Here is a 26,937-nt window from a genome sequence, read left to right as displayed (position 1 = left end):
CCACATCAGGCTCCCTGCATGGAGCCTGCTCCTGCCTCTGCCTGTGTCTCTGCCTCTCTCTCTCTCTCTCTGTGTGTCTCTCATGAATAAATAAATAAAATCTTAAAAAAAAAAAAAAAAAGAGGAGTAGTTGATTCCAGTGCAGAGAGGGTGGAGCACGGCATCTTGGCCTTAGAGAAGGGTGTGCATGAAATGGATCACTTTTATGCTCAATTTATGTATACTCCGTGCATGTCTGCCCATTAAATTGCAAACAAATTAGTAATGGTGTTTAAGATTTTTTTTGGAGGAACTTATGTTTTCTGAACCATTTCAAGTAATGATAAATATGCCACTTTGCAATGTTACTGAAATGTTTCGATAAGCATGGGAGTGTGGCTGGAATGTGGGAGAGCTTTGCTGTCTGCAAGCAGATGAATGTTATGTGGTCAAGAGACCAGGTTGTTGTCTTCATCCTGCAACTATTAGCTGTATGATGTTATTAGGCAAGTTTTATGGCCTTACTTTATTTAAGTGTTCTCTTTTTTCCCCCTTCAAACAGCAGAAGACTTTTAAACTGCATTGAGACCCTATTTATAGCAGATCAAAGGAGGAGCTTCTTAGGATGAAATGAGAGGAAAGGAAACTAGGACATTCCCCCTCCACCTGCCCCTAGTTTGGCCCAGGCTTTTCCTGAGGTTCCTCCTGTGGAATTGTGGGGTGTGAAGGTTACAGTTTTGGTTTTGGGAGGTCCCTTTCTAACTCTGAAATTGCTGATTATTAGCACTGTGCTCATTTTGGGTCCTGTTCTGGAGTGGGGGATATGCAAGTAGTAGAGACAAGAAGTGTAACTGGGATGGCAAGCTGTGTGGAAGTTTAAGCCTTAGGCTTTTCCCTGAGTGTTAAGAATGTGCTTCAGGCTTTTGAATCAGTGAGCCTCAGGGGCACTAACTGGACCTTGGGGTGCTGAATTTCCTATCATTGGAGGTAATTAAACAGGGATGACTGCTTGGCATAGATGTTTGAGAACTTTGCGCTTTAGCCATAGGGTTAGATGGCAGGCCATTGAATATTCCAATTCTGATATTTGATGATGTGGGTACATGCTAAGGCTTGGAGAGTCTGTTGAGTAGGGACATAGGCTGCATTGTTTAGGACCACTGCCCCTCCTGACATAGGGAAAACATGCCTTCTTTTGAGAAATTTTGATTTAATGTTGTAATTACTTTGTGTATTACTTCCTGTTCTTGCAACCATTGTCTCCACATACCCCTCTCCCCCGAAAATTTAGTATAGAGCTGGCGAGGGGTGGTCTGTACTCTTGCCATGATCACATGTGTCAGAATGCTGGCTGAATCTGTTATTGGCCTGGATTTCTTTTCATAAAAGTCTGGCCAGTAGTAGGAGCACAGGGTCTGGTTCGGGGTTAGTTCTGGTCATTAGACCTAAGGAAATGTAGCAGGTTATAGGCCTTTGCTTGGATGTATTCCCTGAGGCTCTGTCATTTCTAGGACACACATTACCTAATTCGATTCTAGTTCTTCTCATTCCTTAGTTTGGACAAAGCATATTCCTGATGTCAGTGTTTCATCTCACTGAATTGTTGTAGAGGTTTTATTAAGATTAATAAAGCTGTGTTGAAACTAAATTTTTAATTTTCCCTCATAGGTTGGTTTCTTTGGTGTCATTTCTTTAAATATTTTAACTTTTATGCTCAATTTTGCTGAATTCATGTGTATTCAGTGCAGGTGTACCCGTTACATTACGGACAGTAACAACGGTTCCTCTCTTGGGATGAGGAGCTTACTGTATCTGAAAAATACGCCTTTTTGCAATGGGAACTTGATTAGTTAACTCATTTAGACTGTGAGGTGAATGGGGACCTTGGGAGTAAGCAGAGCCTGGGGACTTGGATATAGAAGACATGGACTCAGGGCAGCCCGGGTGGCTCAGTGGTTTAGCACCGCTTTCGGCCCAGGGCCTGATACTGGAGACCCAGTATCCAGTCCCAGGTCAGACTCCCTGCACGGAGCCTGCTTCTCCCTCTGCCTTTGTCTCTGCCTCTCTGTGTGTCTCTCATGAATGAATACGTAAAATCTTAAAAAAAAAAAAAAAAAAAGAAAGAAATGGATTCAGATCTGGGCTCTGCTACCTAGAAGTGAGTAACTTGGGCAGGTCCTCTTACCTGAGTCTCATTTTCCACTTCTGTCACATGGGCGTGATCATATCCTACTGAACTCGTAGGCTAATTATCAGCATCTTCGGAAACTATGTATGTTAGAGAACCACACTGATTGTTATTGTTCCCTTCACCCCATGTAGGCCATTCAGACATTTTCATCAGTGGCTCTCAGCCATATTCCCCAAACCATTTAGCTTTCCTGTATTTTCCATCCTTTCTTGCAAAGGGGAACCAAGGAAGTGCACAAAGGAACTGGTGAAAATCCCGTGCAGGTACTAGTAGCATCAGTAGTACAGAGCACAGCATTCCTCTGCGAAGGTGAAGCTCTTAATCAGCAATGATAGATATGTGGCAGGCATGCAGCTGTTCCTCTCTTTTCTTCCCATGACAATGGAAGTCAGTGCTAATTTTCCTAGATCTAATTTCCTCAGAATCCTTTGCAGCATTTGTGGTCTAGGCAGCCATTTATTGGGCCTGTCAAGTTGAAATCTGCTTGACATCCTGCCTGCCATAGAGTAAAAACAGATCTGCATGCTTAAAGCAGAACCATGGACTTTTTTTGTTGAGTACTTAAAAGGATCATCTCAAGTTCATGTTGTTCAGGCTTCTTATTTTGTAGATAGGAAAACAGACATTCAGGTAGGTGAAATGACTTGCTCAGAGTCTTAATAGCTGAGTCACAGGACAGAGCCAGAGGGAGAAGCCAGGTCCTTTGACCCTAGTTAGGGCTGTTTATTTCCCATACTACATCCTTGTACCTTAAATTTCCACTAAAATTTTAAGCCAGAAGTTCTTTGGCTTTTGAATGGCAGTGAGTTTCCTCTTGAGTGAATATGGATACTGAATGGGTTTAGAACAGAAGGACCTGAGTTTGAATGCTTTTTACTGTATGAATTTGAATGCCCATATTGGACTTGGGCAAGTTATTGACCTGTTTCCTCACTTCTAACATAGAATAATAATAGTCTTAAAAGGTTATACAGATGAAATGACAAAAGTATGAATGTGCCTACAGGAGTATGAGTTCTTTGGGTTGCAAGTAACAGTAACCTAATGTAAACTAACCTGAGCAAAATGGGACTGTGTTGGCTCATGGAACTGGGAAATGGGGGGATAGAGCTTCCTTCTTTAGCTCTTATCCATAAAACCCAGGAAAGGACTCTAGTTGGCTCTACTTGGATCCTGCCCCTGCATGATGGCCTTAGGGGGATAAGGTTCCTCATAGGGCCAAGTCCTATGTTCACCCCAACATGTGTCCAGACGTGGGTTGGATACGATGATTGTCACCTCTCTAGGACCTTGGAGGAAGGAATGCTCTGTGGAGGAGTAGGCAGTAAAGGCAGGCAGGCAATGCCAACTGAAATGTTTCTCACAGAGCCTGGCACAGGGCCCAGCCTGCCTTCTCCTTGGCTGCCTGGTTGTCTTCAGCTCTGTGGGGAAGGGAAAACTAGAATTTTGAAAATTTGTAGTGACAGGCTTTCGGTGTGGGAGTCTGCGTGGAGGTGCCTTATGGTGTTAGCTCTTTGTTTTCTTATTGCTTTATAGAGGTTGCCGGGGCCAGGGAGAGCGCCATGTGGGAAACCAGGACACTGTGAGCAGCCAGGCTGGGCCCAGAGCGGCAGGAGCTCTGAACAGACTATCAGGAAACTTGTGCTGTAGTGCACGGCCTGTCACGAAGCCGCAGGCCACAGAATCTCTCTGGGCCTCAGTTTCCACTCTGGTCACACTGAGAACTTAGACTATGGAACTAGAGTGATTTCTTATAAAACAAAGATGCTTATTCCCTATCCGGTGATAGTGACCCTGGGCTCTGGAAATCCTATTTTCAGGTAAGGCACACAGATGAAGTTTTCTTTGCTTATTACAGAGTGCTTTTATGAAAGCTGAATGTCTATTTTGAGTTTCTGGCTAAAACTCAAAGTTCTTTTTTCTTTTTTTTAAAGATTTTTATTCATTTATTTGTGAGAGACAGAGAGAGAGAGAGCGCGCGAGAGAGAGGCAGAGACACAGGCAGAGGGAGAAGCAGGCTCCATGCAAGGAGCCTGACGCGGGACTTGATCCTGGGACTCCAGGATCACGCCCTGGGCCGAAGGCAGGAGCCAAACCGCTGAGCCACCCAAGTGTCCCCAATTCAGAGTTCTTATAGTGGCCCAAAACCACATGCTCTGGTCTTTGCTCCTTGTCTGACCTCACCTCCTGTCACCTTCCTTTTGCTTACTCTGTTCCAGCTGCCCTACCCTTTTGCTTTTCTCACGTGAACGGATGGGTTCCTACCTTAGCTCCTTTGTCATTCCCTCTACGTGAGACACTTCTCTTCCAGATTCCTTGTGGTTTGATCTTCAGGTCTCTGCTCAAATATTCCCTCAGTGAGACCTTCCGTGGCTGCCCTGTATAAAGTAGCATCCTTTTCCTGTCCCTCATCCTGCTTTATTCTTTTCATTATCTGACATATTGTGTATCCATTTATTTGTTGTGTATCCACTGGAATATGTGCTTTGTGAAGACAAAGACTTTGTGTTGTCTACCACTGAATCCATAGGTTCTAGACAGTGCAAGGGACCTAGGTAGTTGATAAATATTTCTTGAACTAATGAATAAGTGTTAATTAGCTATGGTACTTTGCTTTCAGTTTTGGAGCTAGTTGATCTCTGTGCAAGGCTCCTTCCAGTTCTAGAAATGTGTGATCCTAATACGATTCCTTAATACTACACAATATATGTTTATACTTAATCCAGTATCTGGTGTAAACATTAAATAGTATGTTTTATTATATTATTAAGATTCGGTTCCTACCTCAAGAAGTTTAGTCTAGAGGAGAAGCAGACACATAGATGGTAACAACTTTTGAATTGACAACTATGAGTGACATTAATAATCTTCTTAGCATTGATTCCCCAGGTCCTCCCTGATTCCTTTGAAATCACATAATTGACATTATGTGCCAGTGTAGGGATCCAGAAGTTGAGCTGGGAGGGACCACCTGGATTATTATCCAGAGTAGCTGGAAATAAATCTTAATTCCAAGGACTGAGTATAATACTTCCTAAACTGGGGATTTCAGTTGAGAGAGCATGCTTCTAAGAAGCAGTATTAGGCATCAGGTGCCAGGTGTCAGTGAGAAGCTGGAGATAGAGCCACATGGGATAGGAATAGATCAGGAAACAGTGTAGGTTTAGGATGCAGACTGCAAACAGCATGAGTTTGTTGAATCATTTAGATTTTTTTCTTATTCAATACAGAGACCTTATTGCAAATAAAATAAGCAGCTTTGGCTAAGGCTGGAGTGCGGGGGCTGGAAAGAAAGATGTTCATTAGCCAGTCTGTCCCTCCGTCACCCTTCCCCCTTTCTCTTTGAGAAGTTCCTTGGGCATCAAACATAGGCCTCAGTGACACACATGTTAAAAACCACTACATTAATGTTTTCCAAGGCCTCTTTTTAGCTACACAATACTATGTTTTTATGGATCTTACTGTGTACTGTAGGCAGAACTCAGTGCTAGAGACTTCTGTGGTATTAACAGCCCTCTATATAGTTTGCACTTCTGAGGTTTTTTTCCAGAACTTATGAGGACTCCAGCTTTTGAAATTCTATTTATTTAAGAATTCATTGATTCCATCATTCTAAGAGCATTGAACAACCAATATGTGCCTGGCATTGTGAGGATGTCTCAGCTCTTGGAAACACAAATAAAGCATAAATTTCCTTGAGGGAGTCAGTGGAAGGTCATCCTGGACCTTGAAGGACAAAAACTGTGTCACCAGACAAAGGAAAGGTGATAAATGACATTCCTAGCAGAGGGAAGATTGTGAACAGAGGCCCTGATGCATGACAGCAGGGTGATGGAGTCAAGGTAGGACTGTGGCGGATGAGACCTTTTCTGGACAAGAACTCAGTGAGGGTCAGATGCCAAGAGAGAGGCCTTTGCATGACTGGTTAGAGCAGGTAGGCCAGTTTGGCCCAGAGGTCAAGTCTGACCTGACCTGCTGCCTGTTTTTGTAAATGAGGTTTTATTGAAATGTGACTGCCCTCATTTGTGTAGGTATAGGCTGCGGATGGTTTTGTGTTATCCTGGCAGAGTTGTAGTCTGTAGAGGCCTGCAAAGCCTAAAATATTTTCTTTTTGTCCTTTAGAGGGAAGGTTTGCCACCCCTTTGAGTGAGAGCACTGTCAGCAGTGCTACAGAGCTTGGATTTTGTGCTCTGGTCTATGTAAGCAGAAGCTTGAAAGGATCATATCTGTTTTTTAAAATAATCAGCAATATTGAGGATGGGTTTGGAGCATACCAGGGCTGCCCAAAAGAGCTAACGAGGAGGCTGTTGCAGTCAGGAGAAGGTGGTGAGCTGGTGGTAGTAGAGTCGGATAGATGTGGATAGATAAAGTAGTTGTGTAGGAGGCAGTAATGAGTAGGGCTAGAGGAAGAAGTAGAATAATTCCCAGCTTTTTGGTTGAGAAGTTAAATGGTAACACATCACAATAAATTTTTTCAAAGTTAGAATGCCAGTTACTCATGCCGCCTTCTTTTGATTCTAAGCAGTAGTGAGTATATCCAAGGAACCTGATGGACATCGGCATTTTATTAAGACAGCAAGTGTTGGATAAGTCCCCAATGGCAATGCTTTCTGGTAAACTTGAATTGGAGACTATAGCTGGAACCCAGTGGGGTCCTCCCACTTTGTCATATTTCTATCTTGGGACACCATTGAGTCTACAAAATAGACACCTGGGACATATGCCCAGCCAACTGCATGGAGATGTGCAATGAGACTTATATCCGGCAAACACTGGCCTGGGGCTTGTGATGGTGAGAGGTGGAAGAAAGTGTCAGACTTACCAGATTGCAGATGAGGATAGAGACTCAGTGGGGCTCCTTTCGATGCCAGGTTCTTGTGCAGAGTTCCCCTCAGTTGTGCTTTCTTCATTTCGAGACTCATCTTGGTGGTGATGATTGTATCACATACTACAGAGGCATGATTCTCAGGGATAGTCAGGTGGCTTTCTCCTTCATGCCAAGAAACATCTAGAATGGGTCAAACAGTTCTCTCTTACCTCAGTTTCTAGTTGGCGGGTCACCAACAGTTCAGTGTATCACCTACTAGGACAAGGCTGCTGAAATGAGTCCCCCGAGGATAACATTTTTAATGAGTATTTCCTCTCCAGGATCTGGCTGTCTTACATGCTTGAGAACCAGATTTGTCAACATATTGAGGGTAGAACCATCTATTGGGACAGATATCAACCAAACTCACATCAACTTGTATAGAAGTAAGTTTGTTCATTTATTTCGAGCAGTGTAATTAGTACTCAAGAGAATATAAATTTTGGAAAATCAATCACTTTGGGGCTTCTGCTACAGGTTAGGAATGCTATTAAATGACTTTACATACCTGATCTCATGTAACTTTTATCTTTTGGGGAGGATAGAAATACAATATTATTAAGTGATTTTTACAGTATTGATACTATGAATAATATGATTCTAATAATAGAATTCATACAAACTTGATGTTTGAAGTTTCTTGTTACATGGAAATCCATATGGGCTCCCTCTGGTGGGCAAAGTATCAGTGATGTCTACAGTGGTTAATTATGGCTTGTATATAGACAACTTATTCTGTTTACGACACACTAAGTTTAAAATTGACTTAACAAGAGGCTCCTTGGGATGCATGGGTGGCTCAGTGGTTTAGCGCCTGCCTTCGGCCCACGGCATAATCCTGGAGTCCCAGGATCCAGTCCCACATCGGCTCCCTGCGTGGAGCCTGCTTCTCCCTCTGCTTGTGTCTGCCTCTCTGTGTCTTTCATGAATAAAGAAAATAAATAAATAAGACGCCCCTTTAGAACCCACCTAAAAGAAAGCGAATAAACCAGAGGAATGAAAGAATGATGTGTTGAATGACCTCCTATAACTCAGATATGAAAAGCTTGCAGCACAGTTGTACTTTTATTTATTTTTTAAAAAAGATTTTATTTATTCATGAGAGACACACAGAGAGAGAGAGAGAGAGTGAGAGAGAGGAGACACAGGCAGAGGGAGAAGCAGGCTCCACGCAGGGAGCCCGATGTGGGACTCAATCCCAGGTTTCCAGGATCACACCTTGGGCTAAAGGCAGGCGCTAAACCGCTGAGCCACCTGGGCTGCCCACAGTTGTACTTTTAAATTCAGTAGTACTTTTTTTCTTCCTGACTTTCAGGTTCTCAAAGTGTGTAAATATTAGAGTTTGCTGGCTCCTCCTTGTCACAATCTACTGTATGGCTATTTGTCAAAGCTCTCTGTTACAGCACATAAGCTATACTTAAGAGAGCAAATCTTTTCATTTCATACCGTTGTACACATTCCTGTTCACTTTTTAGATGGATGTTAAGAAAAGCCTGGTAAATGAGCATTTGCCTTTTACAGTCTAAATAAATAGAAGTGACAGACTGCCAGGGTGCCTGAGTAGCTTAATGGGTTAAGCATCTGCCTTCAGCTCAGGTCATGATCCCAGGGTCCTGGGATCAAGCCCCACATCAGGCTCCCTGCTCAGCAGGGAGTCTGCTTCTTCCTATACCTCTCCCAGTTCTCCTCCCCTCTTCATGCTTGCGTGCATGCGCGCGCGCTCTCTCTCTCTCTCTCTCTGTCACACTCACTCTATACTTTCTCTCTCAAATATATAAATACAGTCTTTAAAAAAAAAGTGACCATTTCAGAGTACCTTGACTCCAGAATTGAGAAAGGAATACAAAGCATAGGTTTTGAATTCTAAATATTTTTGGACTTTGTCATTTATTACCTATGTGATCTTTGAGAACTCACCTAACCTCTTTTCTACTTTCTTTCTTTTTTTTTTTCCCTCATTATCTAGCTTTGGCTAGATAATCCTTAAGGATCTTTCAACAAGATGTTTCCAGGATTCAGTACTCTTCTTTCTAAAAGTCCTAGGATATATCGTAAAATGCTTTTTGCAGTGACGACTGCTCAATGTCTTGTGTTACTTTCCCCTTGAGTTCCAGTATACTCATAATTTTTCACCTAGATGAGAAAATGAGTTTGTTTTTCAAAGCTGGCAATTGGTATGTTTCTCTCTACAAGTGCATTTGATTTAATAGTGGTTCTGTACTCTTAGAATGGACTGCTATCAGCAGGATATGTTTTTGAAGTTCACTAATTAATTTAAAATCTGACTATAAAAGTAGTTAAGTGCTCACTAAACAGAATAAAGAAGAAAATAAAGTTCATAGATAGTACCATTGGTCAGAGATACCCCTACCACAATCTTGGTACATAGTTTCCAACATTTTTCCTATTAAACAAAGGGAATTTTTCTATACTGCTGTTAAGTAGACCCTCTTTTTTTTTTCTTTTATTGCTTTTTTTTTTCCTTAACAGTGTATTGTGAACATTTTTTTTAATGTCAATATATATTTTTCTGTGTCACCAATTTATTTGGCTGTATAGTCATTGAAAATAGTTTCACATGGGGTGCTTGGATGGCTCAGTTAAGCATCTGACCCTTGGTTTTGGCTCAGTCATGATCTCAGGGTCGTGAGATTGAGCCCCATATTGGGCTTCACTGGGAATAGAGCCTGCTCAGGATTCTCTCTCCCACTGCCCCTTGCCCCTTCTCTCAAAAGAAAAAGAGAAAGAGAAAGAAAGAAAGGAAGAAAGAAGGAAAGAAAGAAGAGAGAATAGTTTCATATAACTTATTTATTTGAACCCCTACTGAAAGATATTTGAGCTACTTTCAGTTTATCACTATTTTAAACAAGTAATACATTTTAACCAATTTTGTTTCAAGTTTATAATCTCTTAAAAAGGTAAAAAGATATATATAATTTCACTTGTTTTTCTTAAATCTTTTCTGAAGTATAAAAAATTTCACATTCTAATATTGATAAAAGGAAAATTATTCCTAATTTCCTTAAAGGGTTATATATATCAGAACTTATTAGCGCAGGAGGAGTGTAGAAAAGGGATACATGATAGTTAGGGGTAGAGTAGTCAGAAAAGCTTTTAAGTTGGAGCAAAACCTTGAAGAGCAAGTGAAAGTGGGTGGATGGTGGGTATGAACATGGTGTATTTCCTTGACAGGAAACCAGCTTGATTGAGCCAGGGTGCTGCTTTGTGGGCAGCATGAATGAAACTGGGGGAGGTGCCTTATGGCCCTATCATAGAGGCCTCTGGAGTTCTTATTCAGCATAAATACATAGAAATCAGTGGCCATCCTAAATCTAATTAATGACCACTTAAAATCCCATGAAAACATTTATGGTAGTAACAAAAAGCATTTCTAGAAATAACCTTAATGAGAAATGGAGATGTCCCATTTGAAGAAAACTTCAGAATTTTGTGGAGAGATACAGAAGATGTGAATAAATAGAATATTGTGTACTGGAAGGGAAGAAAAAGTATTGTAAAGATATCAATGATTCTTTTTTTTTTAAAGATTTTATTTATTTATTCATAAGAGACACAGAGAGAGGGGTACAGACACAGGCAGAGGGAGAAGCAGGCTCCATGCAGGGAGCCCGATGTGGGACTCGATCCCGGGTCTCCAGGATCACGGCCTGGGGGCGCTAAACCACTGAGCCACCCAGGCTGCCCGGCACCAGTGATTCTTAAGTTAAATTGTGGGTTTATTATAGCTTTCATCAAAATTTTAACAGAACTCTTCTGAGAGGAACCTGCAAGTGGTTCTGAAATTCATCTCGAAAAAAAGACGTGTGAGAATAATTTTTGAGGAGTGGAAGGGTGTGTGTATTGGGGTAGGGATACTAGTTTTGCCAGATTTAAAACATTTTAAAGACAAAAAGTAATATATGTGTATATGGATTGATCAGTGAAGCATGTAAGACCAGGTGTGTGTGTGTGTGTGTGTGTGTGTGTGTGTGTGTGTGTGTAGCTTTTGATAAAAGAGGCATTGTAAATCAGTAAGAAAAAATTTATTCAGTGATGTTTTAGGGGGTAATTGGTTAGCACTTTGAAAAAGAGTTCTGGGTTGTTTTTTTTTTTTTGTACATATGTTACTGTACACACATTAAAATATATTTCTGATGAACTGAAGATTTCATTATCAAAGCAAAACTGAACAAAATAAAAATGAATATGAATATTCTGTCTTCTCGAAGTGGGAGGTCTTTGAATTTAAATATTAGCAATAGTTTTAATAATAATGGTGATGATTTAGAGGATAATTGTGATGGCAACTATCACAGTTACTTTACAGAGAGACAGAAAGCAATATTTCCAAGTACAGAGAAATTATTAGGGAAACATGGCACACTGAAGAGTAACTCATGGCATGACAAAAATAGCTTATCTTATCATGTTAGGTTAAAAAAGCTACTACTAAAACCAAATATAATTAAAACTATGTATATGAGGGGTGCCTCCTTTTAGCATTCCCACTCTTGATTTTGGCTCTAGTTATGATCTCAGGGTCCTGAGAGCAAGGCCCATATCCAGCTCCTTACCAGCAGGGGGTCTCCCTCTGCCTCACCCCTCCACCCCCAGTAAATGAATAAATCTTAGAACTATGTATACAAAACAAAAAAACCTCTAGGCATGGAAATAGTGATCAGAAGGGAATCCATCAGTAGTTAACCATGGCTCTTTCTGGGAGATGGGACTCTGGGTACTTTCTTTTTCTGCTTCTATCATCCTGAATTTCTTTAATGAGTATGTTATTACTTTTGAAATGAAAAGCAAAACAGAAAAAGTAAAGCTCCCAGCAGATAAGTTTTTATTTGCTTTGGTAGGAAATGGAGAAGAATTAATATCTTTTGATTAGCAAGTGTCATGAGTAAGTAGGATCTGATTATATATTAAATGCACAACGGAGGGGGCCCTATTTAATGGAAGTCTGCCTTAAAACCTTTTGTAAAGGGAGTAATTTTCCTGTAAGTCAGCTGGAGTTTCAATTCAGACTTTTTTAACCTGTACAAGAAAATCATCCACAAATGTTGCATGGAGGTTTTACCTTTCTGGTTGTCATTCTAAAAACTCATAAGCAATAGTAATAGCTACCACTTGTTGAACACCTATTCTCTCTGGCACTGTGCTAAAAACATTCTAATTTAGTCGACTATCCTTACAAGTTAGCTTCCTTTCCTTGTGAAGAAAACAAGGTTCAGAAGTTTAAGTGACCTGCCCAGGATGATGTTAAGGATGATGAGTATGCACTGGGTTCCAAAGACTGCCTGCTGCCTCTCCAGGTTCTCTGAATGCATGGCTGGCTGTGCACATGGTGAGTGTTTTCCTAGGTCGTGCCATTCCTCAGATCACATCACTGGTGATTTCTCCATGGTGTGTTGTCATATCATCTGCTATATTCAGGAGCATATTTTGGTACATAAATCATGTATATTTCAAAGCCCTTAACCAAACATTTTGTTTCTTTTTGTTGACAATTACCTAGTGACCATACATTTCTTATAGGCAGTGTTGTGGTCTATTTTTGAGGAAAAGGGGAAGAGGTTTATGGTTTTAGTTAGGAAAATCACTGAGAGGGAAGGAGACCCAATTTTTACATTATAGATACTGGAAAAAGTGCTAATTTTGTTTTTTTGTCTGGGGCACCAGTTTGTTATTTTGTTTATTTGCTCAATAGCCTTGTGGAGAACTGCAGAGCCAAGATGACTTTTCAGAATTACCCAGGTGAGGCAAGGGGTCAGGCCTTTGAAACCACTGTGGTGGTCAGCCACTGGATTTGGGCTTCCCCCAGGGAAGCACCATAATAATGTGGGTGAAGCAGCTTCCCTCTGCTGAGGGCAGTTCCTAAGAGAGACAGCTGGAGGCAGTCAGCAGGCAGTTCTGGAAGTTGGGAAAATGAGGCCCTTGATCCTGAAGGCACAGTTCTACCACAGTATCTTTTAAGGTGGTTGTGAGGATTGAATGAGCTACTGTATGTGAAGCCCTGGATCACTGGATCTGGTATGTTGTAGCTACTCATTCAATGGCAGCTATTTTATTACCAGCTTTCATTGGTTGAGTATCTGCAAGTAGGGCATTAGGTTGCTATTTAGGATAGGAAAATGAGAGAGACTTTCATTTGGTCATCAAATGCTTACACTCTAGAAGGGGGCATTCATTCATTCGTTCATTTAATACATATTTATTGAGCATCTAGTATAGGCTGTGTACTGTTTTTGGCCCTGGGAATGGAACAGAGATAATATAGGATCTCTATTTTGTGGAGGTTACATTCTTTTTTCTTCCTTTCTGTCTTTCTTTCTTTTCTTTCTTTTTGTTCTTTCTTTTCTTTCTTTCTAGATTTATTTATTTGTTAGAGCAAGCACAAGGGGAGAGGGGCAGAGGGAGAAAGAGAATCCCAAGCAGACTCCATGCTAGGTGCAGAGTCCGATGCAGGGCTTGATCTCATGACCCTGAGATCATGACCTGAGCTGAAACCAAGAATCAGATGCTTAACTGACTGAGCCACCCAAGTGCCCCAGTATTTTAATGAGCAATTTATAGTAAATAGGTGAACAGATATGATAAGTACATTCATAAGTATAAAACCTATTGATAACTATAGACATCTTTGATAGGGGAACTTCAAGAAATAAGAGGACAGAGAAATTACTACTTCTGGATAAGGTTGAGGGGAGACTTGGTAGAAGAGGTGATATTTAGGTGGGCCTCATAGATTTTCCACATGTGGAGATATGGAAAGGAGAAGTAGGACAGGAACACATGGCAAAGGCTCCAATGGTGGGAAATCACAGGATGGTAAAATCCACAGAGAAAAAGCTCAGTTTAATGGAAGGAATGTGAGCAATAGGTAATGGAATGTACCTTGAATTATCCTTTGGCCTCTCCAGATCCATTCTCTACCCTTTGCACTCTGTTCTTACCCCTGGAGGCTGAGTTTTATGGAGTGCTTGGCTGGGTTTCCTTGTTCTCTTGCTTCTGATTGGGTTCAGCCAGTGGGAGGTCCAACAGGAGATTGGAAGGCAGTTAGAAGACAGATGGGTAGTTTTTAGAGTATGGTCAAGGCTTTGCATCCACAATCCATGGCTTGGAATGTCTGCACACCAGCCCTAGGATTTTTTCCCTTGTGTCTATCAGGTGTCCTGCAGGATAGGATGGGTTAGTCAGTAGGCTGGTACCAGCCAGCAGTACACAGGATTGCATTGGAGCCCCATTCAGGGCTGACCCTGAAAGGCAGTGTCAAGGGAATTCCTTCCCATGGACAGAACCTTGTACAATTCATCTCTACCTTATTATTTGAGGAGGTTTTCATAGGAGATAGATTTTTCTGTCTCCCCCTGTGTAGCTCAACAACGCAATAGGGAAAAGTCAAGAATTTTAGCCTCAGACAGATTTTCTCTTAGTGATGTGGCAGTTCATACTTCTCTTCCAAATATGACCTGAAAGGTTAGAGGTGGTAAATGGCTCTTATGGCATTTTGACTATAAATCTGAACTGGAAGAGAATCTGTAACCCATTATCAGATTCTGAATCAAGCTGCCTTGTCCTTCTCCTGTTTCTGTTTCAGTGGAAATGTGTGTTTTTACTCTGTCAGTGGACAGTTTACATACCTAATATACCTGATATTTAAAGGGAATTATATAATGAATAGTTGATGTGAAAAGGACTAGTTAAATACTTTAACTCCAAGGGATTCCATTAAAGTAATAAGGAAATTACATTTAATTTTAAATGGTAGAAAGATTTTTTAATGTTATTGCTATTAAGCATGTATTACACACACTCAACCCATTTTTTGCAAATGAATTCCCAAAGCACAATTCATCTTTATACAGGTGGAAAGGAAATATTCTTGCAAAATATATAGTTTGATGTCACCTTCTTCACTGTGGAAAGAAGCATACTTTTCCAAAGAATAGAATGTGATGGTTGATTGGAAACTTTTGGAGTTACAGGCTCTTAGCTCTACCTCTTGAAATAAGAAAATATATATAAATGGGTCCCCAGATGAAGGCGTGGTGGGGTACTTTATAGCCCTAATTGACTCCAGACATAGAGGCTGTGATTTGTAAGCAAGCAGTGACAAGAGGAAGTTAAATCAAAATTAAATTAAGGGAAGGAAGAAAAAAAAATAGATATCAAGGAGAGGTGATGAATTTTCTGAAAGCTTCTAAATACCTATCTGTGGGTAAGTGGGAAATCTATGGGTATATCTCAGTTATGTCAAAAGATGAAATCTGGAAACATTTCAGTCCTAAAAGAGACCTCTCTTTTAAAAGCCTTTTTTATATTCATTACTTGGTGCCGCTCAGTCAGTACAAGCATATTTGCTCTTATACTTTTCCATGACTCAAACTGGTAATAAAAATCAGTATCTCCCATGATGCACATGAAGTGATATTTTGGGAGGATTGGTTTTTCTGTTTATATTTTGGTATTTTGTTGTTGTTCCAGCTTGTGTAAATAAAATTCTCGGAATGAGAGCCTGCCACACAGAGCGCCATCTTTGCAGGGGTGTCTGTCAGTCTCCTTTTCCCTGGCCTTCCTGGCCAGTTAACCTCAGGCCCGAGAGGACAGGCACTGTGTTGCACTCCCTGTCACAGCACAGAGCACTGTGAAGAGTTCACACTTATTTGTGAAATGAATTAAGTGAGTAAATGCCTGGTGGTTAATTTTACTCACCCATTCCTCTGTGACCATGTGGGTTCAGACCCTCAACCATCATGAGCCTGAGCTGTGATGCGACTGTACTGAGCTCTCCCATCTCCTTTTGGAGTCAAGCTACTGGGCTGAAAATGCTGCTTTCGTCATGTTATTTTGCTCAGAAGCATTCAGTACTGCTCACTCATACAACGAATTCTCGGTGATTTGGCCAGCATTCAGAGGCCCTTATAAAGCTAGTACTGCCCACTTTTCCATTTTTACGCCCTATGCCTCCTCCATCATCCCACCAGCTTTAACCAGCCCAGTCCACTTACAGCCTCCTCCTTGTTTGGCTCCTGCAGTTTTTCTTTCGTGGATGGCTCACTCCCCTTCACTTACTCAAATTCTGCCCATCTTTAAAGGCACAGTGTCTCCTACACTAGTCTCTTTCTTCTGAATTCAGAGCATTTGCTACATATTACTTGCTAAGCAAGGAACTCTGGCTGGGACAGCCTTCATGTGATGGTTTTGTGTTCTCATTTAATGATTGCATCGTAGCTTAACTTTGCAGGCAGTTTTGTGCTGTCTCACAAACTGTATTGCTTTTGGGTGTCGGGAGTGGAAAAGGAGAGGCAGGACTCTGATTTGGTGCTGTTTTCTATTTCCTGGCTGTGGCTCTCATAGCTACGAGCACTGTGGCCTTTGGACAGGGCAATCACTTCTCAGTTTTGTGTTCCCAGGCCTAGCACCATGCCTGGCCCACAGTAGGGATTCAGTACATGGTATGTGAGTAAATGAATAGAAGGCATTCTCAAATACGTGTTTACTAGTTTGACTCAAAACTAAATTAATCAACATAGGTGATTTTCCATCTTTTAAAAGCCATAAAAATCCAGTTTTTCATTTTGCCTTTTTTTTTTTTATCATTAACAGTTCTCCCTCCAGCACTTCTTCCTTTTGCCTGCCTCAGCTTCGTGCTGAAATGTAAATCAATTTCCTCTAATTCTTTTCCCTGTGAAATTGGAGAACAGCTGTTTAGTCACCTCCTTATAAATAACCCTTCACCAAGTTAAATTGCCTCAAGGACTTGCTTTCTCCAGATTAAATTATCCCAAAGCCTTTTCTTTTTCTCATAAAGGCCTTTTAAAAAGAAGCATTTGTTTTTTTATTTTTTTATTTCTTTTTCTAGCTCTTTATAAAACTTTATTCTTTTCATAAGTGGCCCACAGGCTACCCCTATGAGAGTCTGGTTAGTGCTGCCTGGGATGGCGGGCATCTTGAATCTCTCTCTTCCTTGTGTCGGGAGCACCCTGTTGACTGTTTTTATCGCCTATCAGGTTTAACTTGCTGCTGTCACCCTGTCTTTGTTCTGCCTCCTTTTTCTGCACATTTCTTCCAATGTGTAGTCTGATTTCTTCCCATAAACACGAACTTACTGGGCAGCCCGGGTGGCTTAGCAGTTTAGCGCCACCTTCGGCCCAGGGCCTGATCCTGGAGCCCTGGGATTAAGTCCCACGTCAGGCTCCCTGCATGGAGCCTGCTTCTCCCTCTGCCTGTGTCTGCCTCTCTCTCTGTGTCTCTCATGAATAAATAAATAAAATCTTTAAAAAAAAAAAAAAAACTCCCACGAACTTACTGCAGCAGCCCCATTACAGCTACCAGTTAGAACCCAGTTCAGATGAACTGAAATGATCATGGGACTGTATTGATTTATATCACTGAAAAGTCTAGTGGTATGATTTAACCTCCAGCATGGCTGGACCCAGGGGATGTAGCAATGTCACCAAAGGCCTGGTTTTTCTCACTTTCACTGTTCTGCCATTCATGATGTTCACATCTCCCTTAGGGGACCTCCAGCTTTTGCTTCATGGTAGCCAAAAAGCTATACTACTTGCAGACTTTACTTTCAGGGGAAGAGAGAGGCCTTTCCTTATAGTATCCATCAGAATCTTGGAGTTGATACATATGCCTATCCTTAAATCCATCCCTGTCTTGAAAAGGAAAGGACCTGTGCTTAGTTTGGTCTACTTAGGACCCAGCCCTATAGCCAGACCAGGGTCACTTTCACCCAGTACATGTAGCTGAGAGGAGGGGAAGAATGATTTCCAAAGGAAATTTGGGGGGCTGTTTCCAGAAGGAGAGCGGTGGCTGTGGGTGGCCAAGAATAAATGTACTTAGCATTCAAAATTTTGCCCTTTTGCTCTGCCTTGGATTACTGATGTCACTTTGAATGGAGGGTGCCTCTAAGAATGAATTATTCACTCACTATTTACTGAGCATGCAGCCTATGTCATGCATGTAAGTAGGCATTGGGCATACAAACATGAGTGAGACAATCCCTGACTTGGAGAAACTCATGGTCTAGTGAAGGGACAGACCTAGAGGCAAATAATTAAAGCATGTTGTAAAAGATGTTATCAAAGTACGTGTGGCTACAGAGATGGAAGTGAAGACTTCTTCACTTGGGGGGAGCTGAAAGGCAAAGGGCTTCACAGAAGAGGTGGGTCTTGAGCAGAATCTTGAAGAATAAAAGATATTCCCTAGAATGGGAAAGAAGGGGCATCATTCTGCAGGCCGTGGTGAACCATAACAAGTTTTGGCAGGGGACTGACGTGATCAGGTATGGATTTTAGATCCTATTGCTGGCTGTTGACAGACCTAGCAGAGGTGAGAAGGACTGGCAGCAAGGAGGGAGATCTGTTAAGCAGCCTTCATGTTTACGCAAGAGGCGGTAAAGGCCTGAGCCAAGCTGGTGACCATCAGAACAGAGGACACATTCAAGATCTGTTTGACAGGATTTGGGACTTGTTAGATGTAGGAGATGAAAATCAGAGGTTCTAGATTGCTTCGAGGTTTTTTAATTGTGAGTGATCGAATGGGTAGTCAAAATGAGTCATTTTATAGTTATTTGAGGTGCCTGCTGAACAGCCAAGGGACACGTATTTGGCACTTGTAAATACAGAAGTGGACCTCAGGAAAGATTTCTGAGTCAGAGATGTAGATGGGCAGACATCAGAATATAGGTGGAGGTTGAAGCCTTAAGGAAGGAGCAAGATTGCTAGAGGGGAATTTCAGAGAAGAGAGCCTCACTTGGCAACATTTGAGAGGCCAGCAGAGGAAGGAGTCAGAGAAGTTAGACAAATGGGTCCATCCAGTAATGGAGCTCTTACCTTGATAAAGTTAATGTCCCCTGGATGGCTTGTGGCATGGTGGTTTTGAGCATGGACTCTGGGCTCTCCTACCTACTGGTGGGTGACTAGGAGATAAATTATTTTACCTCATTTCCTGATCTATGTAATGGGAATAAAGTGGTACCTAATTTGGAAAATTGAAAGAGTGAAGCACTTTGAAAGTGCTTGGCACATAGGAAGTGTGATAAAGTATTTGATAAATAAACACAGAAACTTAGAAACACATGTGCATGCCCTGCATTGTGTATCTCTGTCTTTCACATATCACACTGACCAGTTAATCCAAAACCCAAAACTAGTTAATTTGGACTCAGTTTATTTGTCTGAAACTCTGGTAGTTCCAATGCAATAATGCAAGTATCAGACTTCTTAAAGGTTTTCTGGATTATTTATCAGATTATTTTTTCTATTGGCTATTAATTTTACTTCCAACTTTGATGCAGCTTTGTTTCTTCCACAAATGACATATTTTTAAGTTGTTCCTAATGCCTTGTAGCATACAACTCCCCCCCCCCCCCCCCCCCTCCACGGCCTTTTTAGCTTTCCTTCCTCAGAGTCATTCCTAAAGTTCTGGAATGCTCTGTTAGTTGCTCCCCCGCATTTTGGTCAGTTACTGGCATGTTACTTTTAATCAGGCTGCTTTTCTCATCCATCTGTAGGAATTGGCAATATTTTCAGCTCCTCTCCATTATGGTCAGGAATATGAATTTGCTGTCTTTTCTTCTTCCTCTTCCATTTTCCCACGTAAATGTCTTGAACCACTGATTAGATCTGTGTGCCCACAATAACATAAGCAGGCACGAAGCTTAAATCTGATTTAAAGGAGTATGTACAGACTGTTACTCTATGAAAGTTTTTTAGAGTCTAGATGAAAATAGAACAGTATCCAGGGTGTAAGTTGCTGAATTTTAACACTTGTTGAACCAGACGTCGTGTGTGTTCATTTTTAAATAACTGGGTGGGTCACTTTTTTTATTTATTATGAACACAAACCCTGATGCTAACAACCAGCATGTGAAAGGAAAACAGGCGATAGTGATGAAAACCATTTAATGATTAGTGAGGAAACAAATATTGTTTAATGAAAATAAAAACCATGTCTAAAGGGCCTAATGCTGACTTTTGGAAATATAACTATGTTGCGGTCTGTTGTGTACCCTCTGTCCTGTACAGTAGATATTGTTTAAAATTGCTTGGGAACTGGAGCTTGCAATTGTGAGCCTGGAATGTCCTGCAGATAATTAAGTTGTGGTCAGGCTTTGGAAAAATAAAAAGTTCTCGAACTATGATTTTATAAACATGCTACAATAACATTTCTTTATATTTAACAGTTTCTTATAGAAAGCTGATACTCTCATGAGGCATTGATTAAAGGTAAAACATCAAGAAAGAAAAAATATTAAATTAAAACTTCACTTAGGATGTTGACAGTTGGCTTGTAATATTAAACAGATGTGTATGTTCCTGGGGATATTCTTCTTTCTGAACTGAATTGCTAAGTTGTATTTTTTTTTAATGACAACTACAAATTTTTGATCAGTTAATAATTTTAAATGCCCTTTCTACAATCTTCTGTATTCTAACTTCATCTGTAGTTTGAGCCCTCTCAATGATATAATGATTGGTGAAACCTTTGCTGCCGCTTCTAAAGTCTTTCATTTTCTTTCTTGACCCCCCCCCCCCCCCAACACACACACAGCTTAACTGGGCTCTTCTGATTTCATGATGCATTCTTGGAGATTGATTCCTTGAAATAATTTTAGGATCATTGGGTGGAATTCTACCCTTTCAGATTTATGTCTATACTTCCATATAAATTTCACGTTGGTATTTGAGTGCACAAGCTGACCTACATTGTGGTATTGTGTTTGTGTGGTCAATTGTAAAGGCTTCATGAACCGTCTGTATAGCCAGCCATGCAGATCGGCTCTACACCCATGCTGTGCGGCCACAGAAGTGTCAGTGAGGGACCTAAAGGAAACCAGGCCATGGAGCAAAAAGAGTAAATTCTTTTTGCTTATAAGAATTTTGCTGTATTAGGCAAATAACATAGAGTCCAGTAAAGACAGGGGAATGGGGTGGGGTGGGTAGACTTTGGCAAATGAAGGAGTCAGGTTGGATTTTATAGGATGAATTGAATATATTTCACATCTTCTCAGATTCTTCAAATCGATTTGTAAGACTAGATAAATTGTTCATTGTGTTTGGGCTGATGAAAAATTTTAAATTCTGAAGATCATTTGAATTGTAAGTTTTTGACGTGTGGACATCTCGTGTTCTCAGAAGGATAGATTTTGCTAGGCAGGAGTCTTTGATTAACCTGGAAGAACAGTTTAGTTGGTTTGGATAGATTTATTTATCTTGGAACTATGTATTGTTTGCGCAGTCTTCTTTTTTGGAATCAGTGTTTTTTTCCTCTGCAGATTGCATTTGGGAAGCTCTGATTTGGAGGCTCAGTATATGGAAGGCATTTCCAGTAAACACAAACAAAGGCCCACTGGACTGTCCGAACAAATATGATGACTTTTTATCATTAACAATTTTATTTAAACTCAAGAATAATGAATTCATTTTTAATAGCATGTTATTTAAATGTGACTATTCTTTATATCTAATAGTATAAATAGTTTTTAAGTGTCCTACTAAAGTTTGATTTAGGAGCAAAAATATTTTATATGAAAGGATTTGACAAATATGCATTTCTGGTGTATTGTTTTGTTCTCTAGCTCATTGTTTTATGTTTTGTGTGGCTGTGGAGGGAAGGATAGTTTTCTGTGCACAGTGTTTCAGTAGTTCATGGAATCATTGCCATGTTCTCCTAGAAATATGGAATGCAAATTAACAGTGACCTTTTGGAAAGAGTTGGGAACTTTGAACTGTGTACAAAAATACTGTATAAGTTTAGCATAATTTGTTACTCTAGAAAGAGCCATCCATTTTAGCTAAGAATCTAACAAGTAGTAAAATATATGTAGGGCTTTATACTATTTCATTCCAATTCTCTCCCAGTGTTTTGCTCTAAAGGAGTGGTGTAAATATTTTAAATAGTTCTCTCTAACCAGAATTAATAATAACAGATTTCAGTAGAAAATGTTGTTTCATTTTTACCATGATTATTGCATCCTAAGATAACTCTCTGTAAATGATATTCTTTTATAGATATTTTGGCTTGGCTTACCGATCCTAATTTCAGTATTATGCCTGATTTAGCAATAAGCTGCTGTGATCAGCTACAGTGAATCGTATTAGGCAGGCTTTATTTTCTATTTCAGTGTGGTACTGCCGTTTCTCCCACCTCCAGATCAGAAAAGCATTTATATTCTTTTTCAGTTTTAATGTTTAATAATTCTACCATGGAAAAGGGAAAGTGGGAAATTTTTTAGGGTAGATGCTGATTGAAGAATGACACCATTTGAGCAACTTTCATATTTTAAAAATTTCGTGCTCATGCCCTTTTTTCTGTGTGGTGTTCAGGTCTTCTCATCTGTTCTACAGATAATTAGTGTGGTTCTGGTAGGGAGGAGGGTTCTGCTGTTCCTGTTGGCAGCCTGCTGGTTCGATTAACTGAAGTTACTGATTTGGGAGTGGAAGACACTTCGGGTCCCTAGTGGTCTGAAATTGGAAATGCATCTCCTGAAAATTTCATTAGAACTCTCCATAAAGTTTAACATTTGATTAAAAATAAAAATGTTAAGAATTTAGGTAGGTTGGTTGGCTTATTTAAAGTGTTCTTTGAGCTACAGTTGAAGTTACTTATTTTTCTTAATCTCATTGAAAACAGATGAATTACACATAAAAACTTGAGTAGTAGATTAGCACCTGTGTTTCAAGTCATTGAGGAAATGGAGGAAAATTCTGTAAAGGCTGTGTAAGTGCTAAGTAGAATGAGAAAAATCTGTCAGAAGTTGTTTCTTTGTCATCTCTTTGTTAGCTTTATCATGCTTAATTTTCATGCAAATAATGTGTTTGTTACTGTGGTCACACCGTGATTTAACATTGGCTTATGTATGATATTTTATTGTCCCTGTCCTGGAAAATTATAGCAGTTTTTATGAGGAGTGGTTTGTGGGTTCACACAACCCACTTGGAGTGCCATTTACTATAATTCTATTCTAAAAGGACCATAAAACATCATGTAAATTGTTTAAAAAGGGAAAGGCCTTTTTTGAGAAAGGCTAGGAAGAAATCTTTCCAGGCTTTTGTTCTTATAGTCTCATGATTTTAAGCTTGCAGTTTATTTGAAACATTAATGTCAAAAAGTGAAGTGCACATGTATCTGAGCAAAATGGTTGTGAGCGAGAGCAAGGCTAAACTCGGGCCTCAGTGCAGAATAATACACATCAAATTCAGCATGTTGTAATCTTTCAAAATATGTTTTCTGTGGCTTTGGAAACGAAATTACGGAAGAAAGGAAGAGAGGGAGGGAGGAAGGAAGGAAGAACGGAATTAATTTAAAGCATGTATATCTTTTCTCAGAAAAACCTCTTAGGAGCTTGTTGCGTGTTTGTAATTGACATGAAAGCACAGTTTTTTGGTAACTGGTCTTGTGAAACTCCCGTTTAAGTTCACAAATAGATTTACCTAAAGGAGCTTCCCTCCTTGGCAGTTCTACCATTTCGGTTGGCTTGTTGCTCTGTTTATGTACACCCTTAGGAAGAAAGTATGAAATACCCAGTAACAATGCTAGAATTCTCTCATGGCCCAAATGCCTTATTCTGATGTTATCTTGGTTTTGTGTCTGAGCTCTATGGAGAACACGGATGGAAATTGTTAATAATTTTCTACAGCATTTATGTTACTCTGAGCTTTAGTCATTCAAATACAGATATATCTTACATTTAAGCAAAATCCAAATACATGTGAAATATAAAATAGAGGCAGCTGTTTGACATACAGATGTAACAAATATGTAATAGATTTAATTTTTTTATAAAACACTTCCTTAGTACATGTCAGATCATTATATCTGCAACAACATATTATAGAAGTACTTATAAATGAAATGACAGCTCTGTTCATGTAAATAGTGATATAAACATTTGTCTCTGCACAACTTTCTTTTTTCAAGTCTGTGATTTTAAAAACACAAGCTTATCTGTGTGATTTAGAAACTCCTTGGCTTTGTGATAAGAGGAGGTTAAAAGTAGATCACATTCATGGATCTCACAGAGGATCAGTGAGTTTACTACATGGCTGTAAATCTTTGTCTAAGTGTAAATGCTTCCTGCTTGCATGTGTGATTTCATGGATTTCAATTTAGAAAATATTTTTATTATAAAGTTCCTCCTTTTTGTAAAGAACACAAAACTAACTTTCTAAAACATAAAAAAAACTGTTTGGAATTATTCCTTATTCTACATGGTCCATTTAATTTTCCTGTATTGGTACATTTATTTCTTTTCTTTTTTTGGGGGCGGGGGTATTGGTACATTTCTATTCCAACGGGATTACAGAAGTGTATTTAGGGACTAGAAAATGAAGCTATGATTGGAAAAGAGATTTTTAAAAAGGTAGGAGAATCTAATATCATCCTAGGATGGTAAGAAAGGTGGGAATGAAGTGAAGAATATTCTGGCAGCCTTGTTACTGTCGGCACAGAACAGTTCTTGGAATTCTATAACTCTTCCTGGGGGTTGTGTGGTGGGGTTGGGGGCTCCTTTGACCGATCCTGTAGCCTGAGAACCTGCTGTGGCTAAGTATACTAAGCAAAGAAGACTTTTTTTTTTTTTTTTTTTTTTTTTTTTAAGAAGACTTTTTATAGCATTTTAATCCAAGTTGTTGGATATGCCACAGATTTTCATAACTAAAAATTTTATATCCAGCTCTATTGAATAAATTGTTTTAATATGAGATGTTTGGAAATAGGGTAGACACTACCCTAAAGGGACCCAAATTCCCAGTTCTCCAAGTTAGATATTATTTTCCACTGTGAATTTATAATACATTGGTATATAATGATGTCATTAATTATGATATAGAATGCCATGTGTAGGGGTTTTCTCCTTGTAGATTAGGAAATGTTTTTCTTTTTTGTGTTAGCACAGATAACCTAACTCCTAGTCATTTATAGGTACTATATAAAAATGCATAGGATTTGAGTCAAGTATGTGTTAATAATGTTTTACATATTATTCAGTTGCAAGAAATCTAATCTTTTTTCTTACAACTTTTATCCAGAATGTTAGTGTTTCCTTGTCTCTGTTTTTCACTTGAGTCAGGTAGAAAAAATATTTTTCATGGTCTTTAGATGACACTAAACCATTTATTTTCAAATAGCTGGTTTTTTTTTTTTTCCTTCTCTTGGAAATCTCCATCAACATGACCAATTCCTGTCGGAAAAGGGGCACAATTTTTCAGTTTTTCCCCCAAAACTGCAACTTCAGAAAATATGTAAGAGATGTAGCAATTAACCTACATGCACATTTATAATACTAGAAAATGGGCAGCTAGTTACATTCAAAGACAGGATCTGATAGGCCCAAATTGCTTAAAACATCACAGTTATTGAAGATATACCCCAGGGAATTTGAGAAACCATTTAACAGATGAAAGTACATTTTGAAAAGTCTGACCTTACAGGCAATCATAAAATGAATCAAAACAGTGCTTTTTTCCCCCTGAAATGTACAGAGCCCATCTGTGTCTAATCCAGTAATTATAGACTGTGTTCAATTACCTTTTCAAACTTGGAGCAGACTGGAGACTAGGCAGTGAACAAACATAGGGTTTTGTCTAGACCTCAATTGACCACAGTCTAAAACTTGAATTTATATCTAATTTTATTTTTTGTTTGGTTTGATAGTTCTTAAAGGATTCATTTTTGCTACTTGGTGTTTTACCTTCTTAGATTTGAGATATTGCTTTTTCTTGTCACAAAAGCTTTTGTATCAGCAGTAGCTTATGCTATAATCAGGTGTTTGTTTTCTGAATACTTTTGTGTGCAAATCAGTAATTTGCACTGGAGAAAAGACTGCATAGGGCGGGGGAAGGGATCATACCCTGAGTAGTATTTTTTGAAATAGCCCTTAAAATATTGCTGCTGACAGGAACTCTTTTTTATGTGCTAGGAAAAATAATTTATTTTCCTCTTACACTGAGAAAACTACAGCTAAGGTAATTTTCAGTTGCTTTGTACACTTAAGATGTTTTTAAAATTGCAGTAAACTGCTATAACATCTCTCTTTTATGAAACATATCTTATGTTTTGTTTTTCTTTACACATTTTTGTTGCATTTGCTCATCAGGCTGGTATCCATTGTGAGATTCAGTGTGTCATATTAAAAAATCTCCTTCAAACCATTTCTCTTGGGCAGCCCCGGTGGCTCAGCGGTTTAGCGCTGCCTACAGCTCAGGGCGTGATCCTGGAGACCCGGGATCGAGTCCCACGTCAGGATCCCTGCATGGAGCCTGCTTTTCCCTCTGCCTGTGTCTCTGCCTCTCTCTCTCTCCTCTCTGTGTATTCTCATGAATAAATAAAATCTTTAAAACAAACAAACAAACAAACAAACAAACCATTTCTCTTAAGTCCACTTATGATTTGATGAATCTTCGGGTGAGAATGACCGTAAACTGCCATGGCCAGTTAAAAATATTTAAATTTTATTTAGGAACCTTGGCATTTCAAGTTTTTCTTAAAACACATAAAATGAGAATGCTTATGCAGCAGTCAGAGCCCCCCCCCCCCCCATTAGTTAGTATTCAGGTCATACACATTCCACTTAGCATTGGCAACAAATGTTTTGAGGTATTTATTGGATTATAATCATTGCATATTAGACCATGAAGTTTTCTCGAAACCTTGTGGCCATTCCCAGTATCCGTATTATTTTTTAAAGTTGTGTTTGTTGAGGTTTCACTGTCTTTGGGAGTTTTTTTTTTTTATATTTTATTTATTTATGATAGAGAGAGAGAGGCAAAGACACAGGCAGAGGGAGAGACAGGCTCCATGCCGGGAGCCCGACGTGGGACTCGATCCTGGGGTCCCAGGATTGCGCCCTGGGCCAAAAACAGGTGCTAAACCGCTGGAGCCACCC

General features: G+C 39.7%; 1 protein-coding gene across 3 annotated transcripts in view; it reads left to right on the top strand.

Moving 5' to 3' along the window:
• STX18 (syntaxin 18) overlaps positions 1-26,937 on the top strand; it is a 120,525-nt gene that overhangs the window by 1,971 nt on the left and 91,617 nt on the right. Inside the window, exon 2 of one of the 3 annotated variants that reach the window (XM_025998250.2) lies at positions 7,319-7,423. The exons of the other annotated variants lie outside the window; for them this stretch is intronic. The gene's annotated coding sequence lies outside the window, so the exon portion shown is untranslated. The remainder of the gene's footprint in view (positions 1-7,318; positions 7,424-26,937) is intronic. 3 annotated transcript variants of the gene reach the window in all.

Source organism: Vulpes vulpes, chromosome 14 (assembly GCF_048418805.1).
Source record: "Vulpes vulpes isolate BD-2025 chromosome 14, VulVul3, whole genome shotgun sequence".
NCBI classification, from domain to species: domain Eukaryota; kingdom Metazoa; phylum Chordata; class Mammalia; order Carnivora; family Canidae; genus Vulpes; species Vulpes vulpes.
Note: the sequence above shows the minus strand (reverse complement) of the source record. Positions and strands in the feature narration are given on the sequence as shown.